Genomic DNA, 25762 nt, shown 5'->3' on the forward strand with positions numbered 1-25762 from the left:
GGTCAGCCCCCTGAGGGCCAGGAGGCGCCAGGGCCGGCTGGCCCGGCTGGTGGGCGCTCTGGCTGCTCGCGCTGGGCCTGGCCCTGCCCCTGATGGCCGCCATGCGGCTGGAGGAGCGGGCCCCTGGAGGACGGGGAGACCCGCAGGCTGTGCACCCCCTCCTGGGGGGGGAGGAGGAGGTCAGGCTCTACCTCACGCTCCTCTTCGGCACCAGTTTCCTAGCCCCGGCCTGGTGCTGGCCTACCTCTACGCAGGGCTGGCTCGGGCCTACTGGAGGTCGGAGACCCGGGCACCGGTGCGTCGCTCGCCCAGCCTCAGAGTGCTGGGCTTGGTCTTCACCATCGTGGCGGCCTACTGGCTGTGCTTCCTCCCCTTCTGGATTTGGCAGCTGATGCCGCTCTACGACCCCCGACGCCGCCAACCGCCTCTCGTTCCGGGCCCAGGGGAGGGTCAACGAGCTGGTGACCTGCCTGACCTACGGGAACAGCTGCTTCAACCCCCTACGTCTACACCCTGCTGACCCGCAGCCACCGGGAACACCTCAGACGGGCCCGGGGGAGGCGGGCACCCGGGCCGGGCCAGGCCGGGGGAGCAGGAGGAGCTCGGGGCGGGGCGGAGGACGCCGCGGGCAGGAGGCCGGAGAGAGCCCGGCCGCCGGTGAGGCGGAGGACCTTGGCTGGCGCCCAGAGACCGGGAGGCGACCGAGAGAGACGGTGAGCGGCCAGTTGGGGGCGGGAGGGAGTTACGTGGAATCGCGTCGAGGGGTGAGAGGCTAACAGGTATCCGGGAGGGAGTTACACACGGGAATCTAATCGAGGGGTTTGGGGTGGGGTTTATATCCAGAATAACAGATACCCCGGGAGGGAGTTACAGACTGGAATCTAATCGAGGGGTTTGGGGTGGGGTTTATATCCAGAATAACAGATACCCCGGGAGGGAGTTACAGACTGGAATCTAATCGAGGGGTTCGGGGTGGGGTTTATATACAGAATAACAGATACCCCGGAGGGAGTTACAGACTGGAATCTAATCGAGGGGTTCGGGGTGGGGTTTATATACAGAATAACAGATACCCCGGGAGGGAGTTACAGACTGGAATCTATTCGAGGGGTTTCGGGGTGGGGTTTATATACAGAATAACAGATACCCCGGGGAGGGAGTTACAGACTGGAATCTAATCGAGGGTTCAGGGTGGGGTTTATAAAACAGATTAACAGATACCCCGGGAGGGAGTTACAGGACTGGAATCTAATCGAGGGGTTCGGGGTGGTTTATATACAGAATAACAGGTACCCGGGAGGAGTTACAGACTGGAATCTAATCGAGGGGTTCGGTGTGGTTTATATACAGAATAACAGATACCCCGGGGAGGGAGTTACAGACTGGAATCTAATCGAGGGGTTCCGGGTGGTTTATATACAGAATAACAGATACCCGGGAGGGAGTTACAGACTGGAATCTAATCGAGGGGTTCGGTGTGGTTTATATACAGAATAACAGATACCCGGGAGGGAGTTACAGACTGGAATCTAATCGAGGGGTTCGGGTGGTTTATATACAGAATAACAGATACCCGGGAGGGAGTTACAGACTGGAATCTAATCAAGGGGTTCGGGGTGGGGTTTATATACAGAATAACAGATTCCCCGGGGAGGGAATTACAGACTGGAATCTAATCGAGGGGTTCGGTGTGGTTTATATACAGAATAACAGATAACCCGGGAGGGAGTTACAGACTGGAATCTAATCGAGGGGTTCGGGGTGGTTTATATACAGAATAACAGATACCCCGGGAGGGAGTTACAGACTGGAATCTAATCGAGGGGTTCGGGGTGCGGTTTATATACAGAATAACAGATACCCCGGGAGGGAGTTACAGACTGGAATCTAATCGAGGGGTTCGGGGTGGTTTATATACAGAATAACAGATACCCCGGGAGGGAGTTACAGACTGGAATCTAATCGAGGGGTTCAGGGTGGGGTTTATATACAGAATAACAGATACCCCGGGAGGGAGTTACAGACTGGAATCTAATCGAGGGGTTCGGGGTGGGGTTTATATACAGAATAACAGATACCCCGGGAGGGAGTTACAGACTGGAATCTAATCGAGGGGTTCGGGGTGGTTTATATACAGAATAACAGATACCCCAGTAGGGAGTTACAGACTGGAATCTAATCGAGGGGTTCGGGGTGGTTTATATACAGAATAACAGACACCCCGGGAGGGAGTTACAGACTGGAATCTAATCGAGGGGTTCGGGGTGGGGTTTATATACAGAATAACAGATACCCCGGGAGGGAGTTACAAACTGAATCTAATCGAGGGGTTCGGGGTGAGGTTTATATACAGAATAACAGATACCCCGGGAGGGAGTTACAGACTGGAATCTAATCGAGGGGTTCGGGGTGGGGTTTATATACAGAATAACAGATTCCCCGGGAGGGAGTTACAGACTGGAATCTAATCGAGGGGTTCAGGGTGGGGTTTATATACAGAATAACAGATACACCGGGAGGGAGTTACAGACTGGAATCTAATCGAGGGGTTCGGGGTGGTTTATATACAGAATAACAGATACCCCGGGAGGGAGTTACAGACTGGAATCTAATCGAGGGGTTCCGGGTGGGGTTTATATAAAGAATAACAGATACCCCAGGAGGGAGTTACAGACTGGAATCTAATCGAGGGGTTCGGTGGGGTTTATATACAGAATAACAGATACCCCAGGAGGGAGTTACAGACTGGAATCTAATCGAGGGGTTCGGTGGGGTTTATATACAGAATAACAGATACCCCAGGAGGGAGTTACAGACTGGAATCTAATTGAGGGGTTCGGTGGGGTTTATATACAGAATAACAGATACCCCGGGAGGGAGTTACAGACTGGAATCTAATCGAGGGGTTCGGTGGGGTTTATATGCAGAATAACAGATACCCTGGGAGGGAGTTACAGACTGGAATCAAATTGAGGGGTTCAGGGTGGGGTTCATATACAGAATAACAGATACCCCGGGAGGGAGTTACAGACTGGAATCTAATCGAGGGGTTCGGGGTGGTTTATATACAGAATAACAGATACCGCGGGGAGGGAGTTACAGACTGGAATCTAATCGAGGGGTTCGGGGTGGGGTTTATATACAGAATAACAGATACCCCGGGAGGGATATACAGACTGGAATTTAATCGAGGGGTTCGGGGTGGGGTTTATATACAGAATAACAGATACCCCGGGAGGGAGTTACAGACGGGAATCTAATCGAGGGGTTCGGGGTGGGGTTTATATACAGAATAACAGATACCCCGGGAGGGAGTTACAGACTGGAATCTAATCGAGGGGTTCGGGGTGGGGTTTATATACAGAATAACAGATACCCCGGGGATGGAGTTACAGACTGGAATCTAATCGAGGGGTTCGGTGTGGGGTTTATATACAGAATAACAGATACCCCGGGAGGGAGTAACAGACTGGAATCTAATCGAGGGGTTCGGGGTGGTTTATATACAGAATAACAGGTACCCGGGAGGGAGTTACAGACTGGAATCTAATCGAGGGGTTCGGGTTGGTTTATATACAGAATAACAGATAACCCGGGAGGGAGTTACAGACTGGAATCTAATCGATGGGTTCGGGGTGGGGTTTATATACAGAATAACAGATACCCCGGGAGGGAGTTACAGACTGGAATCTAATCAAGGGGATCGGGGTGGTTTATATACAGAATAACAGATACCCCGGGAGGGAGTTACAGACTGGAATCTAATCGAGGGGTTCGGGGTGGTTTATATACAGAATAACAGATACCCCGGGAGGGAGTTACAGACTGGAATCTAATCGAGGGGTTCGGTGTGGGGTTTATATACAGAATAACAGATACCCCGGGAGGGAGTAACAGACTGGAATCTAATCGAGGGGTTCGGGGTGGTTTATATACAGAATAACAGGTACCCGGGAGGGAGTTACAGACTGGAATCTAATCGAGGGGTTCGGGGTGGTTTATATACAGAATAACAGATACCCCGGGAGGGAGTTGCAGACTGGAATCTAATCGAGGGGTTCGGGGTGGTTTATATACTGAATAACAGATACCCCGGGAGGGAGTTACAGACTGCAATCTAATCGAGGGGTTCGGGGTGGTTTATATACAGAATAACAGATACCCGGGAGGGAGTTACAGACTGGAATCTAATCGAGGGGTTCGGGGTGGTTTATATACAGAATAACAGATAACCCGGGAGGGAGTTACAGACTGGAATCTAATCGAAGGGTTCGGGGTGGTTTATATACAGAATAACAGATACCCCGGGAGGGAGTTACAGACTGGAATCTAATCGAGGGGTTCGGGGTGGTTTATATACAGAATAACAGATACCCCGGGAGGGAGTTACAGACTGGAATCTAATCGAGGGGTTCGGGGTGGTTTATATACAGAATAACAGATACCCGGGAGGGAGTTACAGACTGGAATCTAATCGAGGGGTTCGGGGTGGTTTATATACAGAATAACAGATACCCCGGGAGGGAGTTACAGACTGGAATCTAATCGAGGGGTTCGGGGTGGTTTATATACAGAATAACAGATACCCGGGAGGGAGTTACAGACTGGAATCTAATCGAGGGGTTCGGGGTGGGGTTTATATACAGAATAACAGATAACCCGGGAGGGAGTTACAGACTGGAATCTAATCGATGGGTTCGGGGTGGGGTTTATATACAGAATAACAGATACCCCGGGAGGGAGTTACAGACTGGAATCTAATCAAGGGGATCGGGGTGGTTTATATACAGAATAACAGATACCCCGGGAGGGAGTTACAGACTGGAATCTAATCGAGGGGTTCGGGGTGGTTTATATACAGAATAACAGATACCCCGGGGAGGGAGTTACAGACTGGAATCTAATCGAGGGGTTCGGGGTGGGGTTTATATACAGAATAACAGATACCCCGGGAGGGAGTTACAGACTGGAATCTAATCGAGGGGTTCGGGGTGGTTTATATACAGAATAACAGATACCCCGGGAGGGAGTTACAGACTGGAATCTAATCGAGGGGATCGGGGTGGTTTATATACAGAATAACAGATACCCCGGGAGGGAGTTACAGACTGGAATCTAATCGAGGGGTGTTTGAGGTGGGGTTTATATACAGAATAACAGATACCCCGGGGAGGGAGTTACAGACTGGAATCTAATCGAGGGGTTCGGGGTGGTTTATATACAGAATAACAGATACCCCGGGAGGGAGTTACAGACTGGAATCTAATCGAGGGGTTCCGGGTGGGGTTTATATAAAGAATAACAGATACCCCGGGAGGGAGTTACAGACTGGAATCTAATCGAGGGGTTCGGGGTGGGGTTTATATGCAGAATAACAGATACCCTGGGAGGGAGTTACAGACTGGAATCTAATCGAGGGGTTCGGTGGGGTTTATATACAGAATAACAGATACCCCGGGAGGGAGTTACAGACTGGAATCTAATCGAGGGGTTCGGTGGGGTTTATATACAGAATAACAGATACCCCGGGAGGGAGTTACAGACTGGAATCTAATCGAGGGGTTCGGGGTGGGGTTTATATGCAGAATAACAGATACCCTGGGAGGGAGTTACAGACTGGAATCAAATTGAGGGGTTCAGGGTGGGGTTCATATACAGAATAACAGATACCCCGGGAGGGAGTTACAGACTGGAATCTAATCGAGGGGTGTTTATATACAGAATAACAGATACACCGGGGTGGGAGTTACAGACTGGAATCTAATCGAGGGGTTCGGGGTGGGGTTTATATACAGAATAACAGATACCCGGAAGGGTGTTACAGTCTGGAATCTAATCGAGGGGTTCGGGGTGGTTTATATACAGAATAACAGATACCCCGGGGAGGGAGTTATAGACTGGAATCTAATCGAGGGGTTCGGCGTGGGGTTTATATACAGTATAACAGATACCCCGGGAGGGATATACAGACTGGAATTTAATCGAGGGGTTCGGGGTGGGGTTTATATACAGAATAACAGATACCCCGGGAGGGAGTTACAGACGGGAATCTAATCGAGGGGTTCGGGGTGGTTTATATACAGAATAACAGATACCCCGGGAGGGAGTTACAGACTGGAATCTAATCGAGGGGTTCGGGGTGGGGTTTATATACAGAATAACAGATACCCCGGAGATGGAGTTACAGACTGGAATCTAATCGAGGGGTTCAGGGTGGGGTTTATATACAGAATAACAGATACCCCGGGAGGGAGTAACAGACTGGAATCTAATCGAGGGGTTCGGGGTGGTTTATATACAGAATAACAGGTACCCGGGAGGGAGTTACAGACTGGAATCTAATCGAGGGGTTCGGGGTGGTTTATATACAGAATAACAGATACCCCGGGAGGGAGTTACAGACTGGAATCTAATCGAGGGGTTCGGGGTGGTTTATATACAGAATAACAGATACCCCGGGAGGGAGTTACAGACTGGAATCTAATCGAGGGGTTCGGGGTGGTTTACATACAGAATAACAGATACCCCGGGAGGGAGTTACAGACTGGAATCTAATCGAGGGGTTCGGGGTGGGGTTTATACACAGAATAACAGATACCCCGGGAGGGAGTTACAGACTGGAATCTAATTGAGGGGTTCGGGGTGGTTTATATACTGAATAATAGATACCCTGGGAGGGAGTTACAGACTGGAATCTAATCGAGGGGTTCAGGGGGGTTTATATACAGAATAACAGATACCCCGGGAGGGAGTTACAGACTGGAATCTAATCAAGGGGATCGGGGTGGTTTATATACAGAATAACAGATCCCCCGTGAGGGAGTTACAGACTGGAATCTAATCGAGGGGTTCGTGGTGGGGTTTATATACAGAATAACAGATACCCCGGGAGGGAGTTACAGACTGGAATCTAATCGAGGGGTTCGGGGTGGTTTATATACAGAATAACAGATACCCCGGGAGGGAGTTACAGACTGGAATCTAATCGAGGGGTTCGGGGTGGTTTATATACAGAATAACAGATACCCCGGGGAGGGAGTTACAGACTGGAATCTAATCGAGGGGTTCAGGGTGGTTTATATAAAGAATAACAGATCCCCCGGTAGGGAGTTACAGACTGGAATCTAATCGAGGGGTTCGGGGTGGTTTATATACAGAATAACAGATCCCCCGGTAGGGAGTTACAGACTGGAATCTAATCGAGGGGTTCGGGGTGGGGTTTATATACAGAATAACAGATCCCCCGGTAGGGAGTTACAGACTGGAATCTAATCGAGGGGTTCGGGGTGGGGTTTATATACAGAATAACAGATACCCCGGGAGGGAGTTACTGACTGGAATCTAATCGAGGGGTTCAGGGTGGGGTTTATATACAGAATAATAGATACCCCGGGAGGGAGTTACAGACTGGAATCTAATCGAGGGGTTCAGGGTGGGGTTTATATACAGAATAACAGATACCCGGCAGGGAGTTACAGACTGGAATCTAATCGAGGGGTTCGGGGTGGTTTATATACAGAATAACAGATACCCCGGGAGGGAGTTACAGACTGAAATCTAATCGAGGGGTTCGGGGTGGGGTTTATATACAGAATAACAGATACCCCGGTAGGGAGTTACAGACTGGAATCTAATCGAGGGGTTCGGTGTGGGGTTTATTTCCAGAATAACAGATACCCGGGAGGGAGTTACAGACTGGAATCTAATCGAGGGGTTCGGGGTGGTTTAGATACAGAATAACAGATACACCGGGAGGGAGTTACAGACTGGAATCTAATCGACGGGTTCGGGGTGGTTTATATACAGAATAACAGATACCCCGGGAGGGAGTTACAGACTGGAATCGAGTGGTTCAGGGTGGTTTATATACAGAATAACAGATACCCCGGGGAGGGAGTTACAGACTGGAATCTAATCGAGGGGTTCGGGGTGGATTATATATACAGAATAACAGATACCCCGGGAGGGAGTTACAGACTGGAATCTAATCGAGGGGTTCGGGGTGGGGTTTATTTCCAGAATAACAGATACCCCGGGGAGGGAGTGACAGACTGGAATCTAATCGAGGGGTTCGGGGTGGTTTATATACAGAACAACAGATACCCCAGGAGGGAGTTACAGACTGGAATCTAATCGAGGGGTTCGGGGTGGTTTATATACAGAATAACAGATACCCCGGGAGGGAGTTACAGACTGGAATCTAATCGAGGGGTTCGGGGTGGGGTTTATATATAGAATAACAGATACCCCGGGAGGGAGTTACAGACTGGAATCTAATCGAGGGGTTCCGGGTGGTTTATATACAGAATAACAGATACCCCTGGGGGGGAGTTACAGACTGGAATCTAATCGAGGGGTTCGGGGTGGGGTTTATATACAGAATAACAGATACCCGGGAGGGAGTTACAGACTGGAATCTAATCGAGGGGTTCGGGGTGGGGTTTATTTACAGAATAACAGATACCCCTGGGGGGGAGTTATAGACTGGAATCTAATCGAGGGGTTCGGGGTGGTTTATATACAGAACAACAGATTCCCCTGGAGGGAGTTACAGACTGGAATCTAATCGAGGGGTTCGGGTGGTTCATATACAGAATAACAGATACACCGGGAGGGAGTTACAGCCTGGAATCTAATCGAGGGGTTCGGGGTGGTTTATAAACAGAATAACAGATACCCCGGGAGGGAGTTACAGACTGGAATCTAATCGAGGGGTTCGGGGTGGTTAATGTACAGAATAACAGATACCCCGGGAGGGAGTTACAGACTGGAATCTAATCGAGGGGTTCAGGGTGGTTTATATACAGAATAACAGATACCCCGGGAGTGAGTTTCAGACTGGAATCTAATCGAGGGGTTCAGGGTGGGGTTTATATACAGAATAACAGATACCCCGGGAGGGAGTTACAGACTGGAATCTAATCGAGGGGTTCGGGGTGGTTTATATACAGAATAACAGATACCCCGTGAGGGAGTTACACACTGGAATCTAATCGAGGGGTTCGGGGTGTGGTATGTACAGAATAACAGATACCCCGGGAGGGAGTTACAGACTGGAATGTAATCGAGTGGTTCAGAGTGGTTTATATACAGAATAACAGATACCCCGGGAGGGAGTTACAAACTGGAATCTAATCAAGCGGTTCGGGGTGGGGTTTATATACAGAATAACAGAGACACCGGGAGGGAGTTACAGACTGGAATCTAATCGAGGGGTTTGGGGTGTGGTTTATATACAGAATAACAGATACCCCGGTAGGGAGTTACAGACTGGAATCTAATCGAGGTGTTCGGGGTGGGGTTTATATACAAAATAACAGACACCCCGGGAGGGAGTTACAGACTGGAATCTAATCGAGGGGTTCGGGGTGGGGTTTATACACAGAATAACAGATACTGGGAGGGAGTTACAGACTGGAATCTAATTGAGGGGTTTGGGGTGGTTTATATACAGAATAACAGATACCCCGGGAGGGAGTTACAGACTGGAATCTAATCGAGGTGTTCGGGGTGGTTTATATGCAGAATAACAGATACCCCGGGAGGGAGTTACAGACTGGAATCTAATCGAGGGGTTTGGGGTGGGGTTTATATACAGAATAACAGATACTCCGGGAGGGAGTTACAGACTGGAATCTAATCAAGGGGTTCGGGGTGGTTTATATACAGAATAACAGATACCCCGGGGAGGGAGTTACAGATTGGAATCGAATCGAGGGGGTCGGGGTGGTTTATATACAGAATAACAGATACCCCGGGAGGGAGTTACAGACTGGAATCTAATCGAGGGGTTCGGGGTGGGGTTTATACACAGAATAACAGATACCCCGGGAGGGATTTACAGACTGGAATCTAATCAAGGGGTTCGGGGTGGGGTTTATATACAGAATAACAGATACCCCGGGAGGGAGTTACAGACGGGAATCTAATCGAGGGGTTCGGGGTGGGGTTTATATACAGAATAACAGATACCCCGGGAGGGAGTTACAGACTGGAATCTAATCAAGGGGTTCGGGGTGGGGTTTATATACAGAATAACAGATACCCCGGGAGGGAGTTACAGACTGGAATCTAATCGAGGGGTTCGGGGTGGGGTTTATATACAGAATAACAGATACCCCGGGAGGGAGTTACAGACTGGAATCTAATCAAGGGGTTCGGGGTGGGGTTTATATACAGAATCACAGATACCCCGGGAGGGAGTTACAGACGGGAATCTAATGGAGGGGTTCGGGGTGGGGTTTATATACAGAATAACAGATACCCCGGGAGGGAGTTACAGACTGGAATCTAATCAAGGGGTTCGGGGTGCAGTTTATAAACAGAATAACAGATACCCCGGGGAGGGAGTTACAGACTGGAATCTAATCGAGGGGTTCGGGGTGGGGATTATATACAGAATAACAGATACCCCGGGAGGGAGTTACAGACGGGAATCTTATCGAGGGGTTCGGGGTGGGGTTTATATACAGAATAACAGATACCCCGGGAGGGAGTTACAGACTGGAATCTAATCGAAGGGTTCGGGGTGGGGTTTATATACAGAATAACAGATACCCCGGGAGGGAGTTACAGACTGGAATCTAATCAAGGGGTTCGGGGTGGAGTTTATAAACAGAATAACAGATACCCCGGGGAGGGAGTTACAGACTGGAATCTAATCGAGGGGTTCGGGGTGGGGATTATATACAGAATAACAGATACCCCGGGAGGGAGTTACAGACGGGAATCTTATCGAGGGGTTCGGGGTGGGGTTTATATACAGAATAACAGATACCCCGGGAGGGAGTTACAGACTGGAATCTAATCGAGGGGTTCGGGGTGGGGTTTATATACAGAATAACAGATACCCCGGGGAGGGAGTTACAGACTGGAATCTAATCGAGGGTTTCGGGGGGGTTTCTATACAGAATAACAGATACCCCGGGGAGGGAGTTACAGACTGGAATCTAATCGAGGGGTTCGGGGTGGTTTTTATACAGAATAACAGATACCGCGGGAGGGAGTTACAGACTGGAATCTAATCGAGGGGTTCGGGGTGGTTTATATACAGAATAACAGATACCTGGGAGGGAGTTACAGACTGGAATCTAATTGAAGGGCTCGGGGTGGTGTTTATATACAGAATAACAGATACCCCGGGAGGGAGTTACAGACTGGAATCTAATCGAGGGGTTCGGGGTGCGGTTTATATACAGAATAACAGATACCCCGGGAGGGAGTTACAGACTGGAATCTAATCGAGGGGTTCGGGGTGGTTTATATACAGAATAACAGATACCCCGGGAGGGAGTTACAGACTGGAATCTAATCGAGGGGTTCAGGGTGGGGTTTATATACAGAATAACAGATACCCCGGGAGGGAGTTACAGACTGGAATCTAATCGAGGGGTTCGGGGTGGGGTTTATATACAGAATAACAGATACCCCGGGAGGGAGTTACAGACTGGAATCTAATCGAGGGGTTCGGGGTGGTTTATATACAGAATAACAGATACCCCAGTAGGGAGTTACAGACTGGAATCTAATCGAGGGGTTCGGGGTGGTTTATATACAGAATAACAGACACCCCGGGAGGGAGTTACAGACTGGAATCTAATCGAGGGGTTCGGGGTGGGGTTTATATACAGAATAACAGATACCCCGGGAGGGAGTTACAAACTGAATCTAATCGAGGGGTTCGGGGTGAGGTTTATATACAGAATAACAGATACCCCGGGAGGGAGTTACAGACTGGAATCTAATCGAGGGGTTCGGGGTGGGGTTTATATACAGAATAACAGATTCCCCGGGAGGGAGTTACAGACTGGAATCTAATCGAGGGGTTCAGGGTGGGGTTTATATACAGAATAACAGATACACCGGGAGGGAGTTACAGACTGGAATCTAATCGAGGGGTTCGGGGTGGTTTATATACAGAATAACAGATACCCCGGGAGGGAGTTACAGACTGGAATCTAATCGAGGGGTTCCGGGTGGGGTTTATATAAAGAATAACAGATACCCCAGGAGGGAGTTACAGACTGGAATCTAATCGAGGGGTTCGGTGGGGTTTATATACAGAATAACAGATACCCCGGGAGGGAGTTACAGACTGGAATCTAATCGAGGGGTTCGGGGTGGTTTATATACAGAATAACAGATACCCCGGGAGGGAGTTACAGACTGGAATCTAATCGAGGGGTTCGGTGGGGTTTATATACAGAATAACAGATACCCCAGGAGGGAGTTACAGACTGGAATCTAATTGAGGGGTTCGGTGGGGTTTATATACAGAATAACAGATACCCCGGGAGGGAGTTACAGACTGGAATCTAATCGAGGGGTTCGGTGGGGTTTATATGCAGAATAACAGATACCCTGGGAGGGAGTTACAGACTGGAATCAAATTGAGGGGTTCAGGGTGGGGTTCATATACAGAATAACAGATACCCCGGGAGGGAGTTACAGACTGGAATCTAATCGAGGGGTTCGGGGTGGTTTATATACAGAATAACAGATACCGCGGGGAGGGAGTTACAGACTGGAATCTAATCGAGGGGTTCGGGGTGGGGTTTATATACAGAATAACAGATACCCCGGGAGGGATATACAGACTGGAATTTAATCGAGGGGTTCGGGGTGGGGTTTATATACAGAATAACAGATACCCCGGGAGGGAGTTACAGACGGGAATCTAATCGAGGGGTTCGGGGTGGGGTTTATATACAGAATAACAGATACCCCGGGAGGGAGTTACAGACTGGAATCTAATCGAGGGGTTCGGGGTGGGGTTTATATACAGAATAACAGATACCCCGGGGATGGAGTTACAGACTGGAATCTAATCGAGGGGTTCGGTGTGGGGTTTATATACAGAATAACAGATACCCCGGGAGGGAGTAACAGACTGGAATCTAATCGAGGGGTTCGGGGTGGTTTATATACAGAATAACAGGTACCCGGGAGGGAGTTACAGACTGGAATCTAATCGAGGGGTTCGGGTTGGTTTATATACAGAATAACAGATACCCCGGGAGGGAGTTACAGACTGGAATCTAATCGAGGGGTTCGGGGTGGTTTATATACAGAATAACAGATACCCCGGGAGGGAGTTACAGACTGGAATCTAATCGAGGGGTTCGGGGTGGTTTATATACAGAATAACAGATACCCGGGAGGGAGTTACAGACTGGAATCTAATCGAGGGGTTCGGGGTGGTTTATATACAGAATAACAGATAACCCGGGAGGGAGTTACAGACTGGAATCTAATCGATGGGTTCGGGGTGGGGTTTATATACAGAATAACAGATACCCCGGGAGGGAGTTACAGACTGGAATCTAATCAAGGGGATCGGGGTGGTTTATATACAGAATAACAGATACCCCGGGAGGGAGTTACAGACTGGAATCTAATCGAGGGGTTCGGGGTGGTTTATATACAGAATAACAGATACCCCGGGAGGGAGTTACAGACTGGAATCTAATCGAGGGGTTCGGTGTGGGGTTTATATACAGAATAACAGATACCCCGGGAGGGAGTAACAGACTGGAATCTAATCGAGGGGTTCGGGGTGGTTTATATACAGAATAACAGGTACCCGGGAGGGAGTTACAGACTGGAATCTAATCGAGGGGTTCGGGGTGGTTTATATACAGAATAACAGATACCCCGGGAGGGAGTTGCAGACTGGAATCTAATCGAGGGGTTCGGGGTGGTTTATATACTGAATAACAGATACCCCGGGAGGGAGTTACAGACTGCAATCTAATCGAGGGGTTCGGGGTGGTTTATATACAGAATAACAGATACCCGGGAGGGAGTTACAGACTGGAATCTAATCGAGGGGTTCGGGGTGGTTTATATACAGAATAACAGATAACCCGGGAGGGAGTTACAGACTGGAATCTAATCGAAGGGTTCGGGGTGGTTTATATACAGAATAACAGATACCCCGGGAGGGAGTTACAGACTGGAATCTAATCGAGGGGTTCGGGGTGGTTTATATACAGAATAACAGATACCCCGGGAGGGAGTTACAGACTGGAATCTAATCGAGGGGTTCGGGGTGGTTTATATACAGAATAACAGATACCCGGGAGGGAGTTACAGACTGGAATCTAATCGAGGGGTTCGGGGTGGTTTATATACAGAATAACAGATACCCCGGGAGGGAGTTACAGACTGGAATCTAATCGAGGGGTTCGGGGTGGTTTATATACAGAATAACAGATACCCGGGAGGGAGTTACAGACTGGAATCTAATCGAGGGGTTCGGGGTGGGGTTTATATACAGAATAACAGATAACCCGGGAGGGAGTTACAGACTGGAATCTAATCGATGGGTTCGGGGTGGGGTTTATATACAGAATAACAGATACCCCGGGAGGGAGTTACAGACTGGAATCTAATCAAGGGGATCGGGGTGGTTTATATACAGAATAACAGATACCCCGGGAGGGAGTTACAGACTGGAATCTAATCGAGGGGTTCGGGGTGGTTTATATACAGAATAACAGATACCCCGGGGAGGGAGTTACAGACTGGAATCTAATCGAGGGGTTCGGGGTGGGGTTTATATACAGAATAACAGATACCCCGGGAGGGAGTTACAGACTGGAATCTAATCGAGGGGTTCGGGGTGGTTTATATACAGAATAACAGATACCCCGGGAGGGAGTTACAGACTGGAATCTAATCGAGGGGATCGGGGTGGTTTATATACAGAATAACAGATACCCCGGGAGGGAGTTACAGACTGGAATCTAATCGAGGGGTGTTTGAGGTGGGGTTTATATACAGAATAACAGATACCCCGGGGAGGGAGTTACAGACTGGAATCTAATCGAGGGGTTCGGGGTGGTTTATATACAGAATAACAGATACCCCGGGAGGGAGTTACAGACTGGAATCTAATCGAGGGGTTCCGGGTGGGGTTTATATAAAGAATAACAGATACCCCGGGAGGGAGTTACAGACTGGAATCTAATCGAGGGGTTCGGGGTGGGGTTTATATGCAGAATAACAGATACCCTGGGAGGGAGTTACAGACTGGAATCTAATCGAGGGGTTCGGTGGGGTTTATATACAGAATAACAGATACCCCGGGAGGGAGTTACAGACTGGAATCTAATCGAGGGGTTCGGTGGGGTTTATATACAGAATAACAGATACCCCGGGAGGGAGTTACAGACTGGAATCTAATCGAGGGGTTCGGGGTGGGGTTTATATGCAGAATAACAGATACCCTGGGAGGGAGTTACAGACTGGAATCAAATTGAGGGGTTCAGGGTGGGGTTCATATACAGAATAACAGATACCCCGGGAGGGAGTTACAGACTGGAATCTAATCGAGGGGTGTTTATATACAGAATAACAGATACACCGGGGTGGGAGTTACAGACTGGAATCTAATCGAGGGGTTCGGGGTGGGGTTTATATACAGAATAACAGATACCCGGAAGGGTGTTACAGTCTGGAATCTAATCGAGGGGTTCGGGGTGGTTTATATACAGAATAACAGATACCCCGGGGAGGGAGTTATAGACTGGAATCTAATCGAGGGGTTCGGCGTGGGGTTTATATACAGTATAACAGATACCCCGGGAGGGATATACAGACTGGAATTTAATCGAGGGGTTCGGGGTGGGGTTTATATACAGAATAACAGATACCCCGGGAGGGAGTTACAGACGGGAATCTAATCGAGGGGTTCGGGGTGGTTTATATACAGAATAACAGATACCCCGGGAGGGAGTTACAGACTGGAATCTAATCGAGGGGTTCGGGGTGGGGTTTATATACAGAATAACAGATACCCCGGAGATGGAGTTACAGACTGGAATCTAATCGAGGGGTTCAGGGTGGGGTTTATATACAGAATAACAGATACCCCGGGAGGGAGTAACAGACTGGAATCTAATCGAGGGGTTCGGGGTGGTTTATATACAGAATAACAGGTACCCGGGAGGGAGTTACAGACTGGAATCTAATCGAGGGGTTCGGGGTGGTTTATATACAGAATAACAGATACCCCGGGAGGGAGTTACAGACTGGAATCTAATCGAGGGGTTCGGGGTGGTTTATATACAGAATAACAGATACCCCGGGAGGGAGTTACAGACTGGAATCTAATCGAGGGGTTCGGGGTGGTTTACATACAGAATAACAGATACCCCGGGAGGGAGTTACAGACTGGAATCTAATCGAGGGGTTCGGGGTGGGGTTTATACACAGAATAACAGATACCCCGGGAGGGAGTTACAGACTGGAATCTAATTGAGGGGTTCGGGGTGGTTTATATACTGAATAATAGATACCCTGGGAGGGAGTTACAGACTGGAATCTAATCGAGGGGTTCAGGGGGGTTTATATACAGAATAACAGATACCCCGGGAGGGAGTTACAGACTGGAATCTAATCAAGGGGATCGGGGTGGTTTATATACAGAATAACAGATCCCCCGTGAGGGAGTTACAGACTGGAATCTAATCGAGGGGTTCGTGGTGGGGTTTATATACAGAATAACAGATACCCCGGGAGGGAGTTACAGACTGGAATCTAATCGAGGGGTTCGGGGTGGTTTATATACAGAATAACAGATACCCCGGGAGGGAGTTACAGACTGGAATCTAATCGAGGGGTTCGGGGTGGTTTATATACAGAATAACAGATACCCCGGGGAGGGAGTTACAGACTGGAATCTAATCGAGGGGTTCAGGGTGGTTTATATAAAGAATAACAGATCCCCCGGTAGGGAGTTACAGACTGGAATCTAATCGAGGGGTTCGGGGTGGTTTATATACAGAATAACAGATCCCCCGGTAGGGAGTTACAGACTGGAATCTAATCGAGGGGTTCGGGGTGGGGTTTATATACAGAATAACAGATCCCCCGGTAGGGAGTTACAGACTGGAATCTAATCGAGGGGTTCGGGGTGGGGTTTATATACAGAATAACAGATACCCCGGGAGGGAGTTACTGACTGGAATCTAATCGAGGGGTTCAGGGTGGGGTTTATATACAGAATAATAGATACCCCGGGAGGGAGTTACAGACTGGAATCTAATCGAGGGGTTCAGGGTGGGGTTTATATACAGAATAACAGATACCCGGCAGGGAGTTACAGACTGGAATCTAATCGAGGGGTTCGGGGTGGTTTATATACAGAATAACAGATACCCCGGGAGGGAGTTACAGACTGAAATCTAATCGAGGGGTTCGGGGTGGGGTTTATATACAGAATAACAGATACCCCGGTAGGGAGTTACAGACTGGAATCTAATCGAGGGGTTCGGTGTGGGGTTTATTTCCAGAATAACAGATACCCGGGAGGGAGTTACAGACTGGAATCTAATCGAGGGGTTCGGGGTGGTTTAGATACAGAATAACAGATACACCGGGAGGGAGTTACAGACTGGAATCTAATCGACGGGTTCGGGGTGGTTTATATACAGAATAACAGATACCCCGGGAGGGAGTTACAGACTGGAATCGAGTGGTTCAGGGTGGTTTATATACAGAATAACAGATACCCCGGGGAGGGAGTTACAGACTGGAATCTAATCGAGGGGTTCGGGGTGGATTATATATACAGAATAACAGATACCCCGGGAGGGAGTTACAGACTGGAATCTAATCGAGGGGTTCGGGGTGGGGTTTATTTCCAGAATAACAGATACCCCGGGGAGGGAGTGACAGACTGGAATCTAATCGAGGGGTTCGGGGTGGTTTATATACAGAACAACAGATACCCCAGGAGGGAGTTACAGACTGGAATCTAATCGAGGGGTTCGGGGTGGTTTATATACAGAATAACAGATACCCCGGGAGGGAGTTACAGACTGGAATCTAATCGAGGGGTTCGGGGTGGGGTTTATATATAGAATAACAGATACCCCGGGAGGGAGTTACAGACTGGAATCTAATCGAGGGGTTCCGGGTGGTTTATATACAGAATAACAGATACCCCTGGGGGGGAGTTACAGACTGGAATCTAATCGAGGGGTTCGGGGTGGGGTTTATATACAGAATAACAGATACCCGGGAGGGAGTTACAGACTGGAATCTAATCGAGGGGTTCGGGGTGGGGTTTATTTACAGAATAACAGATACCCCTGGGGGGGAGTTATAGACTGGAATCTAATCGAGGGGTTCGGGGTGGTTTATATACAGAACAACAGATTCCCCTGGAGGGAGTTACAGACTGGAATCTAATCGAGGGGTTCGGGTGGTTCATATACAGAATAACAGATACACCGGGAGGGAGTTACAGCCTGGAATCTAATCGAGGGGTTCGGGGTGGTTTATAAACAGAATAACAGATACCCCGGGAGGGAGTTACAGACTGGAATCTAATCGAGGGGTTCGGGGTGGTTAATGTACAGAATAACAGATACCCCGGGAGGGAGTTACAGACTGGAATCTAATCGAGGGGTTCAGGGTGGTTTATATACAGAATAACAGATACCCCGGGAGTGAGTTTCAGACTGGAATCTAATCGAGGGGTTCAGGGTGGGGTTTATATACAGAATAACAGATACCCCGTGAGGGAGTTACACACTGGAATCTAATCGAGGGGTTCGGGGTGTGGTATGTACAGAATAACAGATACCCCGGGAGGGAGTTACAGACTGGAATGTAATCGAGTGGTTCAGAGTGGTTTATATACAGAATAACAGATACCCCGGGAGGGAGTTACAAACTGGAATCTAATCAAGCGGTTCGGGGTGGGGTTTATATACAGAATAACAGAGACACCGGGAGGGAGTTACAGACTGGAATCTAATCGAGGGGTTTGGGGTGTGGTTTATATACAGAATAACAGATACCCCGGTAGGGAGTTACAGACTGGAATCTAATCGAGGTGTTCGGGGTGGGGTTTATATACAAAATAACAGACACCCCGGGAGGGAGTTACAGACTGGAATCTAATCGAGGGGTTCGGGGTGGGGTTTATACACAGAATAACAGATACTGGGAGGGAGTTACAGACTGGAATCTAATTGAGGGGTTTGGGGTGGTTTATATACAGAATAACAGATACCCCGGGAGGGAGTTACAGACTGGAATCTAATCGAGGTGTTCGGGGTGGTTTATATGCAGAATAACAGATACCCCGGGAGGGAGTTACAGACTGGAATCTAATCGAGGGGTTTGGGGTGGGGTTTATATACAGAATAACAGATACTCCGGGAGGGAGTTACAGACTGGAATCTAATCAAGGGGTTCGGGGTGGTTTATATACAGAATAACAGATACCCCGGGGAGGGAGTTACAGATTGGAATCGAATCGAGGGGGTCGGGGTGGTTTATATACAGAATAACAGATACCCCGGGAGGGAGTTACAGACTGGAATCTAATCGAGGGGTTCGGGGTGGGGTTTATACACAGAATAACAGATACCCCGGGAGGGATTTACAGACTGGAATCTAATCAAGGGGTTCGGGGTGGGGTTTATATACAGAATAACAGATACCCCGGGAGGGAGTTACAGACGGGAATCTAATCGAGGGGTTCGGGGTGGGGTTTATATACAGAATAACAGATACCCCGGGAGGGAGTTACAGACTGGAATCTAATCAAGGGGTTCGGGGTGGGGTTTATATACAGAATAACAGATACCCCGGGAGGGAGTTACAGACTGGAATCTAATCGAGGGGTTCGGGGTGGGGTTTATATACAGAATAACAGATACCCCGGGAGGGAGTTACAGACTGGAATCTAATCAAGGGGTTCGGGGTGGGGTTTATATACAGAATCACAGATACCCCGGGAGGGAGTTACAGACGGGAATCTAATGGAGGGGTTCGGGGTGGGGTTTATATACAGAATAACAGATACCCCGGGAGGGAGTTACAGACTGGAATCTAATCAAGGGGTTCGGGGTGCAGTTTATAAACAGAATAACAGATACCCCGGGGAGGGAGTTACAGACTGGAATCTAATCGAGGGGTTCGGGGTGGGGATTATATACAGAATAACAGATACCCCGGGAGGGAGTTACAGACGGGAATCTTATCGAGGGGTTCGGGGTGGGGTTTATATACAGAATAACAGATACCCCGGGAGGGAGTTACAGACTGGAATCTAATCGAAGGGTTCGGGGTGGGGTTTATATACAGAATAACAGATACCCCGGGAGGGAGTTACAGACTGGAATCTAATCAAGGGGTTCGGGGTGGAGTTTATAAACAGAATAACAGATACCCCGGGGAGGGAGTTACAGACTGGAATCTAATCGAGGGGTTCGGGGTGGGGATTATATACAGAATAACAGATACCCCGGGAGGGAGTTACAGACGGGAATCTTATCGAGGGGTTCGGGGTGGGGTTTATATACAGAATAACAGATACCCCGGGAGGGAGTTACAGACTGGAATCTAATCGAGGGGTTCGGGGTGGGGTTTATATACAGAATAACAGATACCCCGGGGAGGGAGTTACAGACTGGAATCTAATCGAGGGTTTCGGGGGGGTTTCTATACAGAATAACAGATACCCCGGGGAGGGAGTTACAGACTGGAATCTAATCGAGGGGTTCGGGGTGGTTTTTATACAGAATAACAGATACCGCGGGAGGGAGTTACAGACTGGAATCTAATCGAGGGGTTCGGGGTGGTTTATATACAGAATAACAGATACCTGGGAGGGAGTTACAGACTGGAATCTAATTGAAGGGCTCGGGGTGGTGTTTATATACAGAATAACAGATACCCCGGGAGGGAGTTACAGACTGGAATCTAATCGAGGGGTTCGGGGTGGGGTTTATATACAGAATAACAGATACCCCGGGAGGGAGTTACAGACTGGAATCTAATCGAGGGGTTCGGGGTGGGGTTTATATACAGAATAACAGATACCCCGGGAGGGATTTACAGACTGGAATCTAATCGAGGGGTTCGGGATTGGGTTTATATACAGAATAACAGATACCCCGGGAAGGAGTTACAGACTGGAATCTAATCGAGGGGTTTGGGGTGGTTTATATACAGAATAACAGATACCTCGGGAGGGAGTTACAGACTGGAATCTAATCGAGGGGTTCGGGGTGGGGTTTATATACAGAATAACAGATACCCCGGGGAGGGTGTTACAGACTGGAATCTAATCGAGGGGTTCGGGGTGGGGTTTATATACAGAATAACAGATACCCCGGGAGGGAGTTACAGACTGGAATCTAATCGAGGGGTTCGGGGTGGGGTTTATATACAGAATAACAGATACCCGGGAGAGAGTTACAGTCTGGAATCTAATCGAGGGGTTCGGGGTGGTTTATGTACAGAATAACAGATACCCCGGGAGGGAGTTACAGACGGGAATCTAATCGAGGGGTTCGGTGTGGTTTATATACAGAATAACAGATACCCCGGGGAGGGAGTTCCAGACTGGAATCTAATCGATGGGTTCGGGGTGGGGATTATATACAGAATAACAGATACCCGGGAGAGAGTTACAGACTGGAATCTAATCGAGGGGTTCGGGGTGGGGTTTATATACAGAATAACAGATACCCCGGGAGGGTGTTACAGACTGGAATCTAATCGAGGGGTTCGGGATGGGGTTTATATACAGAATAACAGATACCCCCGGAGGGAGTTACAGACTGGAATCTAATCGAGGTTTTCAGGGTGGTTTATAAACAGAATAACAGATACCCCGGGAGGCAGTTACAGACTGGAATCTAATCGAGGGGTTCGGGGTGGTTTTTATACAGAATAACAGATACCCCGGGAGGGAGTTACAGACTGGAATCTAATCGAGGGGTTCGGGGTGGTTAATGTACAGAATAACAGATACCCCGGGAGTGAGTTTCAGACTGGAATCTAATCGAGGGGTTCAGGGTGGGGTTTATATACAGAATAACAGATACACCGGGAGGCAGTTACAGACTGGAATCTAATCGAGGGGGTCGGGGTGGTTTACATACAGAATAACAGATACCCCGGGAGAGAGTTACAGACTGGAATCTAATCGAGGGGTTCGGGGTGGGGTTTATATACAGAATAACAGATACCCCGGGAGGGAGTTACAGACGGGAATCTAATCGAGGGGTTCGGGGTGGGGTTTATATACAGAATAACAGATACCCCGGGAGGGAGTTACAGACTGGAATCTAATCAAGGGGTTCGGGGTGGGGTTTATATACAGAATAACAGATACCCCGGGAGGGAGTTACAGACTGGAATCTAATCGAGGGGTTCGGGGTGGGGTTTATATACAGAATAACAGATACCCCGGGAGGGAGTTACAGACTGGAATCTAATCAAGGGGTTCGGGGTGGGGTTTATATACAGAATAACAGATACCCCGGGAGGGAGTTACAGACGGGAATCTAATGGAGGGGTTCGGGGTGGGGTTTATATGCAGAATAACCGATACCCGGGAGGGAGTTACAGACTGGAATCTAATCGAGGGGTTCAGGGTGGGGTTCATATACAGAATAACAGATACCCCGGGAGGGAGTTACAGACTGGAATCTAATCGAGGGGTGTTTATATACAGAATAACAGATACCCCGGGGAGGGAGTTACAGACTGGAATCTAATCGAGGGGTTCGGGGTGGGGTTTATATACAGAAGAACAGATACCCGGGAGGGTGTTACAGTCTGGAATCTAATCGAGGGGTTCGGGGTGGTTTATATACAGAATAACAGATACCCCGGGGAGGGAGTTACAGACTGGAATCTAATCGAGGGGTTCGGGGTGGGGTTTATATACAGAAAAACAGATACCCCGGGAGGGAGTTACAGACTGGAATTTAATCGAGGGGTTCGGGGTGGGGTTTATATACAGAATAACAGATACCCCGGGAGGGAGTTACAGACGGGAATCTAATCGCGGGGTTCGGGGTGGGGTTTATATACAGAATAACAGATACCCCGGGAGGGAGTTACAGACTGGAATCTAATCGAGGGGTTCGGGGTGGGGTTTATATACAGAATAACAGATACCCCGGGGATGGAGTTACAGACTGGAATCTAATCGAGGGGTTCGGTGTGGGGTTTATATACAGAATAACAGATACCCCGGGAGGGAGTAACAGACTGGAATCTAATCGAGGGGTTCGGGGTGGTTTATATACAGAATAACAGGTACCCGGGAGGGAGTTACAGACTGGAATCTAATCGAGGGGTTCGGGGTGGTTTATATACAGAATAACAGATACCCCGGGAGGGAGTTACAGACTGGAATCTAATCGAGGGGTTCGGGGTGGTTTATATACAGAATAACAGATACCCCGGGAGGGAGTTACAGACTGGAATCTAATCGAGGGGTTCAGGGTGGGGTTTATATACAGAATAACAGATACCCCGGGAGGGAGTTACAGACTGGAATCTAATTGAGGGGTTCGGGGTGGTTTATATACAGAATAACAGATACCCCGGGAGGGAGTAACAGACTGGAATCTAATCGAGGGGTTCGGGGTGGTTTATATACAGAATAACAGGTACCCGGGAGGGAGTTACAGACTGGAATCTAATCGAGGGGTTCGGGGTGGTTTATATACAGATTAACAGATACCCCGGGAGGGAGTTACAGACTGGAATCTAATCGAGGGGTTCGGGGTGGTTTATATACAGAATAACAGATACCCCGGGAGGGAGTTACAGACTGGAATCTAATCGAGGGGTTCGGGGTGGGGTTTATATACAGAATAACAGATACCCCGGGAGGGAGTTACAGACTGGAATCTAATCGAGGGGTTCGGGGTGGTTTATATACAGAATAACAGATACCCGGGAGGGAGTTACAGACTGGAATCTAATCGAGGGGTTCGGGGTGGGGTTTATATACAGAATAACAGATACCCCGGGAGGGAGTTACAGACTGGAATCTAATCGAGGGGTTCGGGGTGGGGTTTATATACAGATTAACAGATACCCCGGGAGGGAGTTACAGACTGGAATCTAATCGAGGGGTTCGGGGTGGGGTTTATATACAGAATAACAGATACCCCGGGAGGGAGTTACAGACTGGAATCGAATCGAGGGTTTCGGGGTGGGGTTTATATACAGAATAACAGATACCCCGGGAGGGAGTTACTGACTGGAATCTAATCGAGGGGTTCGGGGTGGGGTTTATATACAGAATAACAGATACCCCGGGAGGGAGTTACAGACTGGAATCGAATCGAGGGGTTCGGGGTGGGGTTTATATACAGAATAACAGATACCCCGGGAGGGAGTTACAGACTGGAATCTAATCGAGGGGTTCGGGGGGGGTTTATATACAGAATAACAGATACCCCGGGAGGGAGTTACAGACTGGAATCTAATCGAGGGGTTCGGGGTGGGGGTTATATACAATAACAGATACCCCGGGAGAGAGTTACAGACTGGAATCTAATCGAGGGGTTCGGGGGGTTTATATGCAGAATAACAGATACCCCGGGAGGGAGTTACAGACTGGAATCTAATCGAGGGGTTCAGGGTGGGGTTTATATACAGAATAACAGATACCCCGGGAGGGAGTTACAGACTGGAATCTAATCGAGGGGTTCGGGGTGGTTTATATACAGAATAACAGATACTCCGGGGAGGGAGTTACACACTGGAATCTAATCGAGGGGTTCGGTGTGGTTTCTATACAGAATAACAGATACCCCGGGAGGGAGTTACAGACTGGAATCTAATCGAGGGGTTCAGGGTGGTTTATATACAGAATAACAGGTACCCGGGAGGGAGTTACAGACTGGAATCTAATCGAGGGGTGTTTGGGTTGGGGTTTATATACAGAATAATAGATACCTCGGGAGGGAGTTACAGACTGGAGTCTAATCGAGGGGATCGGGGTGGGGTTTATATTCAGAATAACAGATACCCCAGGAGGGAGTTTCAGACTGGAATCTAATCGAGGGGTTCGGGGTGGTTTATATACAGAATAACAGATACCCCGGGAGGGAGTTACAGACTGGAATCTAATCGAGGGGTTCGGGGTGGGGTTTATATACAGTATAACAGATACCCCGGGAGGGAGTTACAGACTGGAATCTAATCGAGGTGTTCGGGGTGGTTTATATACAGAATAACAGATACCCCGGGAGGGAGTTACAGACTGGAATCTAATCGAGGGGTTCGGGGTGGGGTTTATATACAGAATAACAGATACCCCGGGAGGGAGTTACAGACTGGAATCTAATCGAGGGGTTCGGGGTGGGGTTTATATACCGATTAACAGATACCCCGGGAGGGAGTTACAGACTGGAATCTAATCGAGGGGTTCGGGGTGGGGTTTATATACAGAATAACAGATACCCCGGGAGGGAGTTACAGACTGGAATCGAATCGAGGGTTTCGGGGTGGGGTTTATATACAGAATAACAGATACCCCGGGAGGGAGTTACTGACTGGAATCTAATCGAGGGGTTCGGGGTGGGGTTTATATACAGAATAACAGATACCCCGGGAGGGAGTTACAGACTGGAATCTAATCGAGGGGTTCGGGGTGGTTTATATACAGAATAACAGATACCCCGGGAGGGAGTTACAGACTGGAATCTAATCGAGGGGTTCGGGGGGGGTTTATATACAGAATAACAGATACCCCGGGAGGGAGTTACAGACTGGAATCTAATCGAGGGGTTCGGGTTGGGGGTTATATACAATAACAGATACCCCGGGAGAGAGTTACAGACTGGAATCTAATCGAGGGGTTCGGGGGGTTTATATGCAGAATAACAGATACCCCGGGAGGGAGTTACAGACTGGAATCTAATCGAGGGGTTCAGGGTGGGGTTTATATACAGAATAACAGATACCCCGGGAGGGAGTTACAGAC

General features: G+C 48.8%; 1 pseudogene; it reads left to right on the top strand.

The window, feature by feature from the left end:
- The window catches only part of LOC140472030 (urotensin-2 receptor-like), a 187874-nt pseudogene that overhangs the window by 893 nt on the left and 161219 nt on the right, over positions 1 to 25762 (top strand).

Source organism: Chiloscyllium punctatum, unplaced genomic scaffold (assembly GCF_047496795.1).
Source record: "Chiloscyllium punctatum isolate Juve2018m unplaced genomic scaffold, sChiPun1.3 scaffold_223, whole genome shotgun sequence".
Lineage (NCBI taxonomy): Eukaryota > Metazoa > Chordata > Chondrichthyes > Orectolobiformes > Hemiscylliidae > Chiloscyllium > Chiloscyllium punctatum.